Source organism: Macrobrachium rosenbergii, chromosome 14, assembly GCF_040412425.1.
Source record: "Macrobrachium rosenbergii isolate ZJJX-2024 chromosome 14, ASM4041242v1, whole genome shotgun sequence".
Classification (NCBI taxonomy): domain Eukaryota; kingdom Metazoa; phylum Arthropoda; class Malacostraca; order Decapoda; family Palaemonidae; genus Macrobrachium; species Macrobrachium rosenbergii.
The window spans coordinates 25,312,461-25,332,022 of NC_089754.1; the positions used below are offsets into that span (position 1 = coordinate 25,312,461).

The 19,562-nt window shown below is 38.5% G+C and overlaps 1 protein-coding gene across 2 annotated transcripts in view; it reads left to right on the forward strand.

The window, feature by feature from the left end:
• The window catches only part of LOC136845811 (ionotropic receptor 21a-like), a 132,020-nt gene that overhangs the window by 25,608 nt on the left and 86,850 nt on the right, over positions 1 to 19,562 (forward strand). The window lies entirely within an intron of this gene.

A 19,562-nucleotide genomic window follows, 5' to 3' on the forward strand; every position in this document is an offset into this window, starting at 1 on the left:
TCCAATAATATTGTTTGTACAGTATTCTCATATTACTATTCTCATAGCAATCATTACCATTTACATTGTTTAGGTTTTCGTGAAACTATGCCTTTCTGGAATTTTTTGACATCAATTTCCGTTTAAAGATAATCATTGAGTGAAAGTTGTCCATCTATATCTACTTTAAAACTACAGTACAGTAAATGTGTTCTTTCATGCCCAGTAGTTTTGATTAAAATACCTTCTCTCCAATTTTATTTAAGGTCAAGTTTGTTGGCATATCGAAGTTTAGGGGAGTTTCATCCATGTTGCCAATGCACAATAATTTATAGTTATTAGCAACCTGACACTTGTTTTCTCAGCTTCAGCAACAAACTGTAGCTTAAATTTAGCAGTATATTTCCATGCCAATCTTTTCTCCATAGCGAATAAGGGTATACAGTACTGTAATGTAAAAATTCAAACCTGTTCTACTTAACATCATTTGTAACTTGAATAAGGTAATTATTTACTATTGTACGATGGTTGAAATGCAAGCAAAACAGCTGTTGTTATCCGGTTCGGTTGTTCATAGTAAGACAGCTGTTTCTTGCTCGGTTCTTTTTGGCTGTACGTGTTTACGCAATGAGTATAGCGTTACTAATGATACTTATGTCATTCTTTTTTTACTTTTTAACGTATTTAATAAAGATGGGATAGAGATTGAGGAAAAAGAGCTTAGTCTATTGTAATTTGGTAAAAAAAAGAAAAGAAAAAGGACCTTGCATGGCTTTGGATATGATAAAATAATTTTTTATGGGTGAAAATTTGGGGGTTGCACGATACATGATAAAATAATTTTTTATGGGTGAAAATTTGGGGTCATTACCACAATACATGAGTCATGTTGAGTATATATGGTAATTATTGCTTATTAGGTTAAAGATTAATTATGAATTTTTTAAGACAGCATGGCAGGGCATTTCTCAAAGCCTGTTTAAATGTTAATTGATTAGAACGTTTGTAGAGTTTAAAGTACAAAACTATATGACTACCCCAAAAGATTCATTCTTACCCCTTTCACTTGATTAACAGTGTCAAGAAGTTTCTCAAATATTTTCTCTGCTGTACAAGGTTACATTACTGTCCTGAAACTCAAGGCGGCTTTTTTTAGCCCAGCGAGAGTTTAGGGACTGAGTAGTGGGGCACACCATGGTGTTGACGAGCAACAGCACTGAGGTAGTAGCATACATCAACAAGCAGGGGGGAGGAACGTGTCTTTCCAGCCACACAGGTTGATGGTACAGGTGCACGAGTGGGCATAGCACACTCGGTGGAGCTGTCAGCCAGGCGCATTCTGGGTTGCCAGACAAGCTCAGTCAACAGAGCCTGGTGCGACAGAAGTTACTGGAGTACGGTTTGTTTGTGCTGGGCCTTGGGTTGTGATGGAGGATGTTTTTCCAGCACCCAGGGAATGTTTTAAGAGGGTTACCTGTGAATAGGTGGTGAAACTAGCAAAAAACAGTGATTACAAATAGATGGGATCTCACTCTTGCTGGTAATGTTTTCTTGTCTCTGCTGTCACTTTTTCTTTCCATTACATTCTCTAATGCATATTAAGCATGTTTTCAAAGTGCTATTCAGACTCTGCCTTGCTCAGCCATCTCAGGGGATCTTTAAGCTTGTCATTTTTTTTTCTTGCAGACTTGGTCTAGATGAGGACTTGAAGTTAGCCTTAAAAAAAGAACCAAGAGAAATATACTCAAATTTGGTTAGATGAGAGCAAATTTTATCCTGATTCAAACAACATGCTAACAAGGGGATGATTTCCTTCTGGATTGTAAGTGGATGTAAATTTAGAGTAGGTAAATTAGAGAGGGAATAGCCATTCCATTGATGTGTAGAAGAAAAGACAGTCATCAGGTAGTTAACTGCAGAAGAGAAAGGAAAAGACGAAGAGCCATTTCCCAAGTAAGAAACAGTGGGACAGTAGAGAGGGGATCTTGACTGCTTAGTTGATGTCTTGTGGAACCTATTAACTTCACCAGTGAACTGTAGGGAGGAAGTCAAGATTATAAAAGCAGGCAGTGACGGAGCAGGCTTTACAGAGGTGTGGCTGTCTGCCATGCTAGTCCAGCTGGTGGACTGGGTACTGATCATGTATTGGTCTCCCTTGGCCAAAGGGGTCAGTTGTGCAACATCAGTGTTCTCAAACCCTGGCTTGCTGTAACCTCCACTCCTAGGTCTGCCAGTGGCTTGGCTTTGAGATTCAAGAGTCTTGACTGAGTTGTTGTTAGAACTTCTCTCTTGATTTTTTAAATCTGTTAATGTACTTTCTGTTGATATGGCTTTTATTACAACATTAAGGTATCCTTAGGACGTGTGCATGAGGCCTCTATAACTTTATGTAGCAGACATGGGCACTGACCAAGAAATTAACATGAGATTTTGAAAATATGTAGTAATAGAATGCAAAAGATTCATGGCCAGGGTATTGTTGGAAAATCATGTTACTAATAGGTATATGGAAGTAGAACTAGATCTTGAAGGTTTAGATGGTTACGAAATTTGATGAAAAGGGATGGGGAGCCATTAGTCAGAAAAGTAGTAGTTATTGAAGTAGCACTTGAACCTGTTGAAAGACCAATGCAGGGTTGTCAGAACAAACTTTCATATATCAAATCAACCTGTGCAAGAGGTGGAAAATTGTTGAAAGACAGATGTGAAAGTCTAAAATGGATAAGGTAGAAGAGATACAAGAGTACTCATTTTAAACTCCGTGAAGGGAAAAGTGACCAAAAAGTATTCTTGATTTTTATATAACAACAAACCTCGCAGGCCACACCATTAAGAGTTAAAAGTTTCACTTGATTACTAATAATCAGGATTCTTCTAAATTCTATAAGACCTTGAGTACTCAAAGGCTTCCTATTCAATTTGAGAGAGCTTGGACATTGATATTTATGTAGCATTATCATATTGTGACAGTTATGCCACTTCCACCTTGCGGTACTTTGCATTTGCAGTTTTCAATGGATATTTACCAAGCATGAATTATATGCTTTTATTTAGCCTGCTTTTTTGTCTGGGACAAATCTTGTAACTCGATTTTCGACCTGTTCCCATTGTCCGATGGACTTGAAATTCTGCATGGTTACTCAATCCCGGTGACAATACAACCTTACAAGATCAGTAAGTCAACAGTGACCTTTCCTAGTATCTCAGGATTTATATGAAACTTCGGATTTTTCATACTTTCTTTGACTCGGTAGAATAAGTAAATAACTCTATGGATATTTCAAACCTTCTTTGGCTTGATTTCAGTAGCCACGATCATAAATCGGTTACAATTTCTATCAAAACTAAAAAAATAAAACAATAAAAATTAAAATTCTTATATTAAAATGCGCTAAAAAGTAAAAATAAAATTTTTGAGACACCAGGATTTTCTTACAATTAATGTTAAAAGTAAAAGCGTGGGTGCTAAACATGGAAAGGAATGCTACAAGAAATATAAAAAAAATATATTTCATTTCTTGTAGCATTACCTTCCATGTTTGGCACCTGCACTTTTATTTTTGTAGACATGATTACTGTAATTGAAAGAAAATACTGGTGCCTTAAAAAGATAATTTTTACTTTTTAGTGCATTTTAATAAAAGTGTGTTTAATTTTTTTTTTATTTTTATATTTTCTTTGGAGACATACAATCTTCAAACAGCTGATAACAATGGTCTTGCTGATGAGTGATGTCTTTAAGAGTTTATTTACATGTTTCTGGAAAGTGCCCACCTCTCAGCTTCTCTAATTGCTACATATATTTTTCTGGAGACAGATTTCAGGAGGGCTTATGAAAGAAAAGGCTGGGTACTCCCTTTAGCAGATGGGGCTACAGTTATCACTTTGGGTAGTTTAAATAGCCATTTGGTTAGTCTGCTGTAAACTACATTAGGCACGAGTGGGAATAAAAATTGTGTATTTATGGAACAAAAATTGTATTTAATTAAACATACTGTAATGGATTATGTTAATGAATTGTATTGACAAAATGAGAGTAATATTAATTATGTAAGTTGAAACACCAAGTAAAAATTAAATTGTAGGAAAGCAAAGAAGAATAAAATACAGTAAACCCCCGCATTCACGACCTCACGATTCGCTGACTCATCTATTCGCGGATTTCTCTATGGAACATATATATGCATTATTCACTGAAAATCTGCCAATTCATGGTATTTTTCACTGAGAAATATTCACTAATTACTGTATTTTCATCTCATTTTCATGACTAAATGCACTTTTTGTGATAAAATTATTAAAATACTCGGGTAGTGCTCGAGTTACGGTATTTCACCTTGTGATAATTCGATTTTACAATGGGGTGAGCAATTAATACTTATACGACAATATTTATAAAATATTTTAAAATTTTGCACGGTGCAGTCAGTAGCGTACAATCAGGCAGTGAGAGAGACCAAAATACAATAGACCAGCTTCTTTTCCTCCAACTCTTTATCCCATCTTCTAGTTGTTAGTAATGTTACACTTGCGTAAATGCGTACAGCCATGAACAACCTACCGAGAAACTGTTTTGTTTATCACCGAATCAGATAACACCAGCCCTTTTGCTTGTATTTCAACCATCGTACGGTAATACTCAGTTACCGGAGGTTATAGTATAAATGACGTTAAGTAGAATAAGACTGATATATTTTTACATTATAACCATATTCGGTATGGATAAAAGATCGGCAAAGAAATATACTGCTACATTTAAGATGCAAGTTGTAGCTGAAGCTGAGAAAACAATGTTCAAGCTGCTAATGACCATAAATTAGCGTGCATCGGCAACATGGATGAAACTCGACTGTAATTAAAATTGGAGAGGAAGTATTTTAATCAAAACTACTGAAAGAACACATTACTGCTATTTTTACGCCGATAAACTATAAATATGTAAAGCTCGTATTATGATGAAATCAAGTGAAAATAATGAACGGAATCTAGATTTTTTCACAAAAACGCCCCCAGACGGCCAACGTCATCTCTTAACGAAAAAAATAGCTAAATTAATTTCACAATGAGATGTATTTAAGTTATATTTTGTCTTAAAAACTTTATTTAAGTGATATTTCGACTTAAAAACACTTCGTACAGTATAACGAAAAATAACTTTGCCCCATATAAATAAAGCATCTAGAGATTCATTTACGCTAACTAGAAGGAAGAAAAGCGCTCTGAATTGAGTTAAACACTGTGAAATAAACGCCGCATAAATGATTTCCAAACCAAAACATTGATCGCTATGATCACAATTTATAATACAAAAGCAATTTAAGAATATATATATAATATTGGATACAGTGAATTAAGGCATAACATTTTAAAAGATTAATGGAAAAGATGCATATTCGTTATGTTGATGCTTGTATAGTACGATATGTGAATATAGAGTACAGTATAATGTAAGCTATGCTACCATATATGTATACGATATATCATAGTGTAGGCTAAGCTAATTCTTGTTTGTTATTCAATTTCTCTCTCTATTGAATTATCATAAGTCACTGCATGAACCTCCAAAATTAGCTGATGATAATAATTACTATACTGTGTATGTATAGAGTAAACTTTATAGTGTAGACTAGGCTACCATACTGTATATGTATACATGGTACTGCACTGAATATCCTAGTGTAGGCTAGGCTATATTTGAGGTACGTTTTTCCCAAAAAACGATGGGTTTTTTGGAACCTAACCCCATTGTAAATAGGATAATTCCTGTATAAGCATTTTTATTTTTGTGTGTGTGTGTGTTTGAACTATCAAAATAGGCAGTTCTAAGTGTTTTTAGAAGGGTTGTAGCTATTCATGGGGTGGTGTGGTATGCATCCCCCGCGAATACGGGGGGTTTACTGTAACACAGTAAAGAACAGTAAAGTTGAAGAGGAGGATGCTGTGCAGTGGTGTTAATTTCTTTAACAACGGGAGGAAAGTGCAAAGTGGAAAAAAATGCTATGAACAGATGATGTCTTGGTAGAAGCGTAAGGCCATCATGAAGTGAGTATATTTTCAGCATGAGTAATTTATTGAATGTTTTATTGTACTAAGAGAGAGAATAAAAAAGGTAAATGAACAGAGCAGTAGTGCAGTACTTTGTAGCTTATAAACAGTTTAGTTAATCACATTAAACAAGTGTTGTAAACTAATGCTGGTGTAAGTCATAAAGAAACAGCCAGTTCAGTTACATGATTAAAGAAGAAGCAAAATAATCAGGAATTATGAGAAATTTGCTGTTTAAAACCATTTTACTAATGATCAGCCTTCCCCACCACTTGCAACCATAACACCTTTGACTATGTGTCACATTAATGAAAATACATACTGTAGGTATTGTGTACCAAAAGAAGGGATGGGTTACAAATTGCTGAATACCTGTTGCATGGAATTACAATTATTACAGGTGTTCCTTCATCATTCATATCAGCTTTTATTACCCATTTGCAAAGTAAACATGTTGCTAGAAGGAATGTAAAAAAAAAAAAAGATTACAGATCATAGCATGTCATTTTGATTAAAGCAAGTTGTCATCATCATAAACATTTTGATGTTGGTTTTTCCTTGAGTGGTGAGAGGTGAAATGAGTTCTCTTTGATCTCTGTCCCTTACTCTTTCTGCCTGAACAAGAAGCAGTTCTAGGTGCCCATTTACCCCCGTTTCTCTGTAACATCATGGACATTCCAGCAGGTTTTAGTATTATTGCTACTTCCATATCTGCTTTTCTGACAAACTGTTCCTCATCCCTTTTCTTCATATTTCCAAACCATCCTCATCAGTTTTCCATCTTGATATAATTTGTAATATGATGTTCCTCCATACTTCAGCCAAGAATCTTGACTTTCTGTGGTCCCACTTTTTCAAATTCTCATCCACTTTCCTTGTCAGTGCCCATGTTTCTACTTTGCAAAGTACTGTATTACAGACTGATACACCCATGGCAAGTCTTTGCTCCTTGTACTAATGGGCCATTTCTCTTTACCAGTAGTCTAGCCATCTCTTTCCTTAACATCCATGCTGCAGCTACTCAACTTTGCTTTAAACTCCAGTGTTTCTTCTAGGTAACAGTAGTGCTCTACATCTTTCAAGACCTGTCTGCCTGTCACAGCATATTGCACAGCCCCCTTCTGCATTTGCTTTTGTAATACAATTTTGTTATTGAAAATCTCGTAATGTATGTTTCGTAATTTTGATTACCATCTGTCAACGATGGCACACAGCACACTTTCTTTTGCATCCTTTTTGTTCACCATTATCCTTGTTTTGCTTACATTTATTTCCAGTTCTCCTCCATTCTCCCCTCCCATACCAAGCAACATTGTTGTTGTGGAGGGGGTTTGGGTTTATTGACCAGGGCCTGATTGCTGGGGGCCCCGACCATTTGGCCTCCACCTGGACCCTCCTCCAGCGTTGGGGTTTGCCCTATGCTCAACCAATTTTGACTTCGTTTTTTCGTAATCTTTCATTTTATCACTTCTTTCTCACTGTCCTACCAGTTCTCTTCCTCTGCCCCCCACCCCATCCCTTAGGTATGAGTGACCGCGCTGCGAGGGTAGAAGGCCAACTTCGGGTTGGTCTTTAACGGCCCCCTGGGTGCCACAAGGCACAGAGTCCTTGTTTTTTTCTTTTTTGCCTTACTCTTTCGTGCTGGGCTCTCAAGGAGCGGACATATATTTCCCTAGCATATACCCAGGTCTGTATGGCTGATAATGGAAATCATGCACACAATCAGTCCCCTGATGTTTTGGGCTTTTCTGACTTGGCTAGTTTAGAGACCATGTGCCAGACTACTTCCCCCCTGAAATCCCCTCATCCCTATCCTCTTTTACCATGTTTCCTGTCATCTCGGCACATGAAGCCCCATGCTCCCTTTTCACTAGTTCGTGTTTGGTGACTACTGTACAACCGTATGAGAACCACAGTGTTTTACCATGAAACAGCGGGCCACTACAGCGCCTGTTCCTGAAAAAAATTTTCTTAGGAGTCAACGCCATCCTCTTCTGCCCACCTTAAAATGTCCTCCAGTACCCACACAGCCCTTATGTCAATCCTCTTTAGACCCCAGAAGTGGACAAGTACTTCACCATCCCCTGACTGCTCCTTATGCGAACAATACACTCCACTTTCAAAATTCCTGCAGAGGCAGGTAGGAATGGTGAAATTCCACCCTCGAAGACCTACAAGGTAATGCCTTCCCTACCACTCCACATCCTCACCTCAACAGTTGCACTGGAGTAGTGGTGATTCTCATCTGAGCAGTGCCCAGTTGACAATGTCAGCTGGAGTGACTGCTCAACGGATCTCAAAGAACTCCGAAGTGACAGCCATGAAATTTCCATGTTACTTGCTATGCTCATGGGGACAAGAGCAACAGAAAATATCCAAAAAATTTTGTAAAGATCACATTCAAGGGGTGTGCTTCCTCCCCTACCATCGGTAACTGTTACCATAACCACCTTGCAAAAGTTTATAGGCCGGATTTCCAGCTCACCGCTGAAGGGAATCCCATATGTAGACCTCAGGTTTGTATGTTAGGAAAACTACAAATTAATTAAAAAATTTGTCATATTACAGTACTATTGTGGACCATCTATAACAGTACCAGAGCAACTTCCAGTGTTTGCATGTCATCATCTGTAGCTAATTTGTGAATTATAGCTGGATTCCCATTTGGTCCAGGTGCTCATCCGAACTCATCTCAGGGCTTTTCCGCCATCATATTTTCTGCTGTGCTTGCTCCACCTTCCTTCTCAGTACATATTCAAACTTTATCTTTGAGCTCTCGGGTCTGTTTCTCATCCTCTGAATGCTATACTGTATCTCTTTATTCTACAAATTCCTCTTTGTAGTACAATCAGCTGGATGCATTCCAGCCATAAATAGTACAACAGGCATTGTGCATGTATTGTAAATTGTACTTTTCACCAGCAGGATGCATTAAATTTACTAGCATTCCATTGATCCCAGATTATTGCTGCCCATCCTCCTCTTTGCTAGCTCTTTTGTCTTCTGGGTATAAAAAATCTCATACTCTGTCTAATTGTGGACATTTCTTGTGACACTATCTGTTACCTTGATACATACAGCGATAGCATCCCTTCACCATGTCCACAGCATTTTCTCTGTCACTCATTACATGCACTATAATTTTACAAGATTTCATTTGTCGGTTTTACATGCAGTGTAGGTTTTGTCTGACATCTAAGATTTTTTGTTTGTTAATTTTTTCTACTTTAGGACTCATTATTTTGCAGATGCACTTTTATTGTTGTTTTAATTTAACACAGGACCTCTGTCCTTATGCTAAGGTGTTGATGCATTTTTAACAGGTTTTTCATTCTTTGTGAAGTTTCATGTCTTGCTTTTTTCAGATACATAAGCTTTGGGTCCTATCCTGCTTAGAGTTAGAGGCGTTAATTTTTTCTTTTTTGTATTTGGTCATTATTGTCCTCCATTAAACCCTTCTTTTCACCTCCGTCTTGAAGTAACTTAGTGTTTCTTGGGGCTTTTAACATTTCATGCTCTTTCTTGTGGTTGGTCTACATTATATCAATGTAGTCCAGAAGATGACTTCCATTGAACCTACATTTCATCGTCACTATGAGCTTTGTGGACCGTCTGATATCACTGTCTTCATAAGTTTTTTATATCTGGGTTTTCCTATGTGGACTGAAGACATGCACAGTAATGAGGTCTTTCCTTGCTCGTTTGTGGTGTGCAATTTCTTCCTGAATTCTCATTTGTTGTGGGTCTTCATCTTCACTGCCCTCCTCCTGCCATTTGTGGCTACAAATTTTTGTACTTTATGCTCACTCCCCTCGTCATGTGTCAGTGTTTGGGATTTTGTCAGTATTTGAACCACCTCAATCCAAAACATTGCTTGTGAAGACCATAGATTAAATTCATGGTATTGCATTCCCCCCCCCCCAACCTCTCCCAAGTCTTCTGCATGGCTACTCTCTTAACTTGAAGTTATAATTTTTCTTTTCTTTTTATTTACCACATCCTTGGTTTTGTTGTTATTTTAATTACATGTCCTTCCCTCTTTTCTGTATTTTGAACTTACCTAATACCTCTTCCCAAGTCTTTCTCTGCTGGTTACACAAGATTGCGCTGTACTGCAGCTCCTAGGTGTCTTGTTTGCATTCCTTTGCGACATCCACCTTTACTGTAATCTCCAGAAGCACTGGTTTTTGATGGACTCCAGGATGTAACTGATACAGTAGTGCTTGCACTGTAGCTTTTTCGTTATTCCTAGTACCTCAACCTGTATCACGAGTTTTTTGTAACACTTCTCTTAAAACTGTACTGTATTGTGTCATACCCTCTCGAGATCCTTGAGCGTGTGCTGAGAAATTCATTTTTCCATAGTATTTTTATGTACAGTAGTTGCATCTGTAAAACGATTGTATATGTTGATCTCCCTCTCGTAGAATCAAACTGACAGTTGTCAAATTTAAATTCCCTCCACTACCAGGGGCTGTTTCATCAGGAAGATGGAAATTGAAATTCACTCTACTGCCATGCAAAGAAAAAAATTTTGAGGTCTCTCACAGGCTAACTTGGGATAGGTATAAGAGTGGAGTCTGGCAGAGATAAAGCCCAACACTTCTTTAGGGTGGTTGTGATTGATTCAAACATTTCAAGGTATTGGAGGCTGCACTGTTATAAGGTTGGGTGTTAATGGCCAAAATACATGAAATGACTAATGTTATGCTGGTTTAATGTTGTATAATTATAATTTGTCTCTGATGTGAGTGCTATTTAATCACTACTTTTAAGCCATGAAAGAAGAAAAAAGAAAAATTTCAGTCATGTTGGAGAAGGCAAAATGAATATGTAGTGCCTTACTTTATTTATTTCCTCCTTTCATGGTCACTAAACAATGAATTTTACTTGAGCATACTGTAATTAGAAACTATGGAAAAAGTTTGTTGTATGAGTCAGTGCATTTTGAGTTTTTTGCTTTTACTTTTAAGGTTAATTTAAGTTTTTATAATTTTTTTAGAACCCTTCCCCATCTCTCTCTCTGACAAATCTTTTGCATTGAATGGTTTTATTGTTCATTTACACAAAATAGACTAGAGTTCAGAATCAGAAAAAGAAACGAGGGGGTAATTAGAGAACAGGTAAACTTTTTCCTCTTTTAGGTGGTTCATCTGTGCTACTATTAGGTTTGAATTTTCATTTGACTGTTAATGTCAGATTTTTGGTGTTGTTGTCCGAGGTAAAAACCATTATATGTTATTTTTTGCTGTAAAGACAGACAAACCATGAAAGCACAGGTCTTCTGGAAGAGTTTGAGAATGTATGACAAGAAGCATGACTCCTAGTCATTTGTTAGGCCAGTGGTTCTCAACATTTTTTAGTATCGTTACCCACAGCGGTGATTGATCACCATTACCCCCTACCCCTACCCCATTCCTCTTCAGTTATAATATAAAGGAAAGAAGAATATTGGAATGCTTAATTTCTAATGCATTTTATATGTAAGAAATTAATTTTACTTTTACTCAAGTCTTGAGTAACGAATTTAGATTTTAGACATTATTCCTTTGAAAAAAAAAATGAAGCATTGCTCCTTTTATTACAAATTCTTATTTTTGGGGATTGAAGAAAATGAATGTTGGGGGTACCCCCTCGGGCCTATTCGCTTCTTATCAATTCCATATCATGCCTTATTTTTGCCCCTCACTTCTCTTAGCTTCTGGGAATTTTATTTTCATTGGTACAATTAAGTTTATTTGTTTAATTTAAATCCCCAGTCCAAAACTGACACAGGTATACAAACTCAGACTGTGTCAGCTTCCTCAAAAATTCAAAATGCCCTGGCTTTGTGGACTTATGAAATTTGCGGCTCAGAGGGATGCTAATGTTGATCCTATTAATACCGTGTTCTTGGAATCAGATAAGCGGGTCTCTACTCTACGGCAGTACGACTCAGCAGTTAAGAAGCTAGCACTCTTTTTGAAGGAATCTAAAGCTACAGTAATGACCACAAATTTGGCAATCTCCTTTTTTAGGTCACTGTTTGAGAAGGGTTTAGCCTCCAGTACTGTTACTACCATCAAGTCGGCTTTACGGAAAGTATTTTTGTGCGGTTTCAAAATTGACCTCACAGATCCTTACTTTTCTTCCATCCCTAAGGCCTGTGCACGGCTGAGCCCAGTAATCCGTCCACATACGGTTTCTTGGTTTTTGAATGACGTGTTGAAATTAGCTTCAGATATCGACAATCAGTCTTGTTCCTACCTTTCCTTGTTGAGAAAAACGTTGTTCCTAGTCAGCCTAGCTTTGGGTGCTAGAATTTCAGAGCTGTCTGCACTCTCTAGGAAACCAACCATGTTGACTTCTTCCATCAGGGAGGTTTTGCTGATTCCTCACCCTAAGTTCCTAGTGAAAATGAAGATCCGCAAAATAGGTGGTCGCCTTGGAAAATTCTCCCCTCAAGACCTGTCCCTATGTCCAGTTCATACATTGAAGGCTTATTTAGACAGGTCCTCTCACATCTCATCTGGGCCTCTCTTTATCAGAGAAGGGGGGCGGGGGTAATATCTCTATGCCTGCTATTAGACAACAGATCTTGTACTTCATCAAACAGGCTAATCCTGACTCAGTCCCAAGAGTTCATGATATTAGAGCTGTGGCCACCTCCATTAACTTCTTCCATTACATGAATTTCACGGATCTTACCAAGTACACTGGTTGGAAGTCTCCCTTAGTTTTCAAACGTCACTATTTGAAATCTTTAGAAGCCCTTAAATTCTCAACAGTCGCGGCAGGGAACGTTGTCCCTCCCTCTAGAACCCTTTCTGATTCCTAGTCAGTTCTTCCTCCACTGCCTCAGTTATCCCCTTACAGTCATCCCAGTCAGGCATACCTTGATCTTGTCCCCTGACCGTGTTTTCTGTATTTTTGTCCAAGTGACACATTTATTTTATAATGTTTACAATTTTGTATAATTGTTTTGTTTAAGTATATTTTTACATTGTCATGTTAATCTTAAGCTCCCACCAGTTCCATTTGTACATTACTTGTTGTTATTGCTAGCAATTAAACATGTTCGGTGGACTTTTGGTCTTCTGTTCCCCTAACATTTTATTATCTCTTACAGCATAAGAATGATATTTATTTCTCTGTTATTTTTTCACCGGCTGACACGGGACCCGATCCAGAAAAGGGATTTTGACAAAGGAAAAATCTATTTCTGGAGAGGGGACCGTGTCACCCGGTGACCCACCCCTATTTTATGTTGTCTCCCTCCCATAGTAAACGTCATTCTAGTGGGGTGGTGCTTTCATGGAATGTGGCTAGCGATGCTTTGTGTACAATCCGCAAGTGGTGCATGGGTTTGTAACGGCACCTCTCGGTGGGACTTTTGACTTTGGGAATCTCTGTAGGACAGTGTTCCGTGTTTATATAGTTCACCCTTTTCCATACACGACTCCATCTAATGGAGCTCGCTCTGGGGGTAGTAACTCCAGCGTTTCATTTAGCTTTCTCTGGTATCTAGCACCGGAATTACCTAGAAATAAGTGCTGAATGGGCTTTTTCACCGGGTGACACGGTCCCCTCTCCAGAAAAGATTTTTCCTTTGTCAAAATCCCTTAATTGATAAAAATTAATCCATACTTTTGTATTTATTAATTTTATTTTTCATAAATTTACCAAATTTTACTCCAAAGAACTATTACCTTTAGGAGGTGTAATTACCTCCAGTTTGAGAACCATACCTACTTTTTTTTATTTATCTTGCTAATTATCATACATTTTTCACTTTGAATTGATTATGTATGTTTTTCAAGACTTTACTTATGAATACAGTAGTCACTGGCACTTGATTATACTGTATACCTTTATGGTCTTCTCATAGTTGCAATATATATTCAAGATCAAGTGGTCTTGTGAGTAGGGTATTTTTAATTGTTCAGGTAAAACTAACCAGGTACTGTACTTCACTAGGTGACATAATAACCATGCTGTGGCCTTTTCCTTGGAATAACAAGCATTCCATGTTCGTACACCTCAGTCTGGGATCAACATATAACCAGAGGTTTGTTATTCATTCATGAGCTCCACTCCTTGGGCAGATTAGTTCCTGTTCCACCTCTTCCCCTTTGCATATTCTTGTTTTTCCTGGCAAACACTTTCGTTAGATTAAAAATGTCCCTTAGTAGGATACAACCTCAGATGAAGAGACCAGGATTATAGAAGTACCCTGTGCAATAACTTTCAAAGATGAAGCATTTCCTTTCACCTGTCTGCATTGGCAAGTGTTTGAAGCTGAGAAGTGCCAGATGTTACCTGTTCTGTTGTTATCTCCTAAGTAATGTATTCTCACCTGCAGACTAACACCATTATTTGTACTTCATATAAATATAACAGAATATTTCAGTTGTGTTAAAGAGTCCGTCTCCTCTCACTTTCACTATGGTGCAAGATCATGTTTTCAACTCTGGAATGAGCTGTTAAATGGTGGGGGGTTGCAAGACAAGTTGTGTGTCATAACCGCTCTTGCATGGTAGTCATTCCTTTCATTAAATTGTGAATTCCTTTCATTAAATTGTGAAATTTTTTCTCAAGCAATTTTCATTTGAATTGATGTGATTTTCACCCTACAGAGCAAAATGTTAGAAATTTTTTAGTTTTCTGTGTATGATTTTGAATTTCAATTTTGTTTATAATGTCTTTTGCAGGTGCAGAAGAAATAATATAAGTTTTCTATGAAGTATGGGGTCAGTTCTTTCTCATTTGAATATTAATTTCTTTGTGGAAATTTTCTGTATTGAAAATGGTATTTTCATATCTCGACTTAGTTTAGCTCAACCTGTATTTCTGATGTGTCGTGTCCAAAGCCACCCATCTTTCACGTGTTCCTGTAACAATTTGAAATTGTATCTTCATCCCTAAATTGTCTTTTGCAGGATTTCTGTTCCCTCATGAGTTATTCTATTTCCTTTTCATATTGTCATCCTTAAGACATGCTCAAGTAAGCAGGCCTTTCAACATGTGGGCGAACATGGCATGCCAGATTGTCGAGACCCACTTCACCATTTTCATGTGTATTTTGTCCAACATTATTTCTGCTTCCAGAAAACCCATGCTTATGCACCATAAGTCAAGATGGTTTATGCATTTTACAGAACACTCATTTTGATTCATGGTTACTTTTTCTGTGATTTTTGCATCTACTTCATCTCTGCCATCTGCCAATGTTGCCTTTTCTGTCTCTAATCTACTGTTCTCTATCTTGCATTTATAACTTTCAGGTATTCCCAAGAGTTTTCCTTGTCCAAATATGCCAAACCTAATGATTATTCTTCTCATTGCATAAAACCAGAAGGGTAATGTAACATGCAATTGTTTTGTCTAAGATTCAAAACTTTTTTGTCTCTGGTGACGTCCAGAATTGTATGGTATGGAGGTTGTCTTCCAGCAGTGATTTATTCTGAAACATTATTGCATTGCTTAATGAAGATACATTAATTGCCACATTTCAGGTGCATATTTTCCCCCATCCAGGTGTACCACAGCAATTTTGCCAGTTTGAATGCTTCATTATTAATGCTGTCCCTTTTGGAAGCTAAACTAACAGGGATTTATTTCCATTTTGCCCATTCCCAAAGCTGCCCTCTTTCAGTATTGCTTACTATTACTTCATCATATGTTACAAGTGAAACCCTTAACCATGCATACCAGTTTCAGGTCTTGTCGTTTGGTCTGTTTTTATTGAATATTTGGAATTTTCGTTGCCTTTATTTGATTGTCAACGTTACTAATATTTTCTCAAGGACATCCACTATTTGAAGTAGGGTTGGGCTTGATGTTGTTATTACCATGCAGTTTTATCAGTTTTCCGGTTTGACTTTTTGTGCATTAATTAAGAGACACCTTTCCTTTTCAAGCTGCTCTTAATCCCTTTAAATTTGTTTTCTTTTTAATGACTTTACGAGGTAGGTTACTGTACTTGACTGTGTACATTACACCCAAAGTACATTGCAGTTTTCTTTTGTAAAATTAAATTAGGTTGTTTTCCTCAACTTCTCATATTTACAATCAGGTCTGACACTTTTTCTCTCTCAGCTTTTTACATTTTGAGCTCTCATATTCCTGTGTAGCTGTGAATGAATTATTAAATGTACCCCAACTAGTGCAGAGTCGCATGGTGTGCATGCAAGTCATGCTGTCTGAATTGTCTCTACTCTTTACAATATCTTGACATTTTGCCAATCTACGGACACTTCCTTGTAACAGGTATTGTATAGTAGTCTCATTGAACTTCAGGTCTGCATATCTGTTATTGGATCTGCATTCTCTCTTGTTCTCTCTTTTCAGTTTTATATTTCCTGTGGTTTGGGTCATTTTTTTCATGGTTACTGCTTTATGCTAGGTTTAGATCCAGCCAAGTTTCACATCTTGCATGCTGTATTTATTTTTCTTTTGTTGCCCATGTTTAATTACTTATGCCTCTCGTCTGCTTGAGCTGATATTTTTTCTTATCTTTACACTCCTTTCTTTTCTATTGATTGCTTTTATGCACTTGACCCAGTCTTCCCCCCCCCCCTTGCATGCATTCACTGGTATTTGCATTTTTATTCTTAAAGCTTCTCTTCATAGTGTTATACTTGGTCCCTGTTAGATCTTTGTCTTTCTCTTTAACTTTATACTGTAGTTGATGAAATATCCTATCCTTGGTCAGTTCTTCATAGGTTATGGTACATGACTTGGCTATCTCTGAGACAGGTATGAGGCCTTTTGTAGGTCCCTCGTGCCTACCTCCCGAATCTTCAACAGCCACTGCTTGATGTCCCTAGTTCTCTGCTGCTCAATAGTATAGATACTACAGTAACCCCCCCCGTATTCGCGTTCTCATGGTTCGCAGATTCACGCATTCGCGGGTTTCTCTGTGGAACATATCTAGCCATTTTTCGCGGAAAATTCACTCATTCGCGGTATTTTTCACTGAGAGAGATTCACAAATTACTGTATTTTCATATAATTTTCTTGAATAAATGCACTTTTTGTGATAAAACTATTAAAATACTCAGGTATAAGCATTTTTACAGGGTTTTTCTTGGTTTAAGCTATCAAAATGGGCAGTTCTAAGTGTTTTTAGAGGGGTTTTAAGTATTTGCGGATTTTAGCTATTCACAGGGGGGGGGGAGTGTGGTACGCATCCCCCGCGAATACAGGGGGTTCACTGTATAATTTATATGTAGCGTATTTGTTATTGTATAATGTATTCTCGCCTCCCATGTATATAACATTGTATATTGATAATTGGCAACTGAACACATTCAAATCCAATGCCTAGCAGTATGCTGCTTCCCCTAGCCACGTTAGGTTGCTCACTCATATTGTCCTTGTTGCATGTAACCTTACCTAATAAAGAACCTACATTTTAGATGAGCTTGTTTTACGTCTCAGCCCAACCAACATGGCGCAGTAAGGTATTACAGGAAGTAGTTACAAAAAAGCAAGTGAAGATACAGGAGACTTACAGTGAACTGGAAAAAACAACAGAGGACCATACACCAACAGTTACCTGCTTCTCTCACTCCGCAATGGATTTTATTTGCTGGTATGTACAGTGTATCATATATAGTGTAAAGTGGTGCTAATGAGCCAACTAGTGCCAATATTTCATGTACTGCACTTGAAATACTGATATTGTAAATTTCTGTTAAATTATTCACAATGGATTCTCCATGTTCTCAGGACGAATGTAATGACACCTCACTTGCCCAGCATTTGCAAACCCTGTCAACCGTCCACAGTCCCCACCCACTCTCCATCCCCAGATGACGATACCCCAATCAGCTGATTTCCTTTCGCTCATACAATGCCTGGAGAAATCACAGATTGGGGATCATGCCAGGATCAGACAAGAGGAGAAAGGGAGTAGACAAAAAGAAGAGGAGATGAAGAAAACAGGAAGAATTAAGGGTCCAGCGACGGAGAGAGAGGAGGACAAAATTTGCAGGCAACAGGAAGTAGACCACTACAGCATCTTTCTCCAAATGCTAGCCCCCTCATACAGCAAGCAACTACATGAAGGCCCAGTGCACCTCCTCCAACACCTGCAGCTCCTACACTGTCAGTACCCTCTCCACAGAATGCAATCGCCGAGAACCCACCCCCCATTTGCCCAGATGCAACTTTTCACATTTTTTGGGCATGGCAACGTCACTGGGATGATTATTCAGTCATGGTGGATCTGCCCATGTTACCCAGAGAGAAACAATTAATCCAGATGAGGATGTGTCTTGCCTTGGAGACACAATGCATCCTCTAGTACACCCTAGACATACCCCTAGACACTGGATTAAGTGTCAACGAAGTCTTGAATGCCCTTCAAGAACACATCAAGAGCCTTCGCAACGAGAATCTACAATGTAAGGAGCTGCTCACCTGCAAGCAGTGAGGGAAATAGAGGGAAAGTCTTTTTCAGACTTTACATAAGACTCAAGAACATTGTAGAGGAAGTAGACGTCTGTCCCGGTAGATCTTCAGTTTGTGAGCAAACCCAGATGAAGATGATTATCCTCACAGGGATGAAGAACTGACTGAGAAACTCATAGCCCTTGACAGCAATGCCTCTCTACAGGATATTATCAACATGTCACACCTATGAGGCCACTTGTGCAATTTGTGCTTCGCCCTTTCAACTGTGTGCTCTCTCAAACTACAGGAAGCAGAAGAAACATTGAAAGGGTGCCAACCTTACCACACCATCACAGTGTGTTTCATGCCAGTCGTGCAACCGCATGCATGGATCCACAGAGAAGTGTCCAGCAGCAGACAGCATCGGTGCCCTCAAAGGGCATTGAGCCAAGGCACAGAGGTGCCCTGCCAGACAGGTCCAGTGCAACCACTGCAACCCACAGGGACATTGTGACAAGTGCTGCTGGAAGATGAAGGGATGTCAAACAGGGTGCCACTTCCAGTGCCAAGCCTACACCACCCTCTCCGGGCAAGAACCCCAGCTGTCGTTGGATGGGAAGACCCTTTTCTATCAAGACACCACTGCCAATCTCTGTATCCCACTCGCATGGTGACGTAACATCCAAGATTCAGATGTTGCCAGCCACAGGTGCTGACGTGTCTGTTATGGGCCCTCAGCATCTGCACCTTCTGTGCATTCCTAGGAGCGCAATAGAACCCCCACCAGTTACCCGATGTTCACTGCACGTGGTTCTATGATGGCACCTTCCTTAAGATCATTCACAGCCACTCTCACTGTAGCTTAGAGATCTTACTCAGTGAGGATCTAAGTCCATGAAGGTGTTCGAACACTACTGCTGTTATATAGCCACTGCAAAGAGTTGACCATTATTCCGCCAGAGTTTCCCAGACCTATTCTGGATGTTACCCATGTCAGTAGGTGTTCAGAGCTGGCTCTTCATGCCACCACGTCGCCTGCCAAAGCCAGAGGCTTTTTTGCTATGAGCGTTCAAGGATGTACTGATCTCCAAGGAAGAACTGAAGAAAGCCCCACTCAAGCCGATGGAAGGACCTGCAATGCGAATCCATCTTAAGGAAGG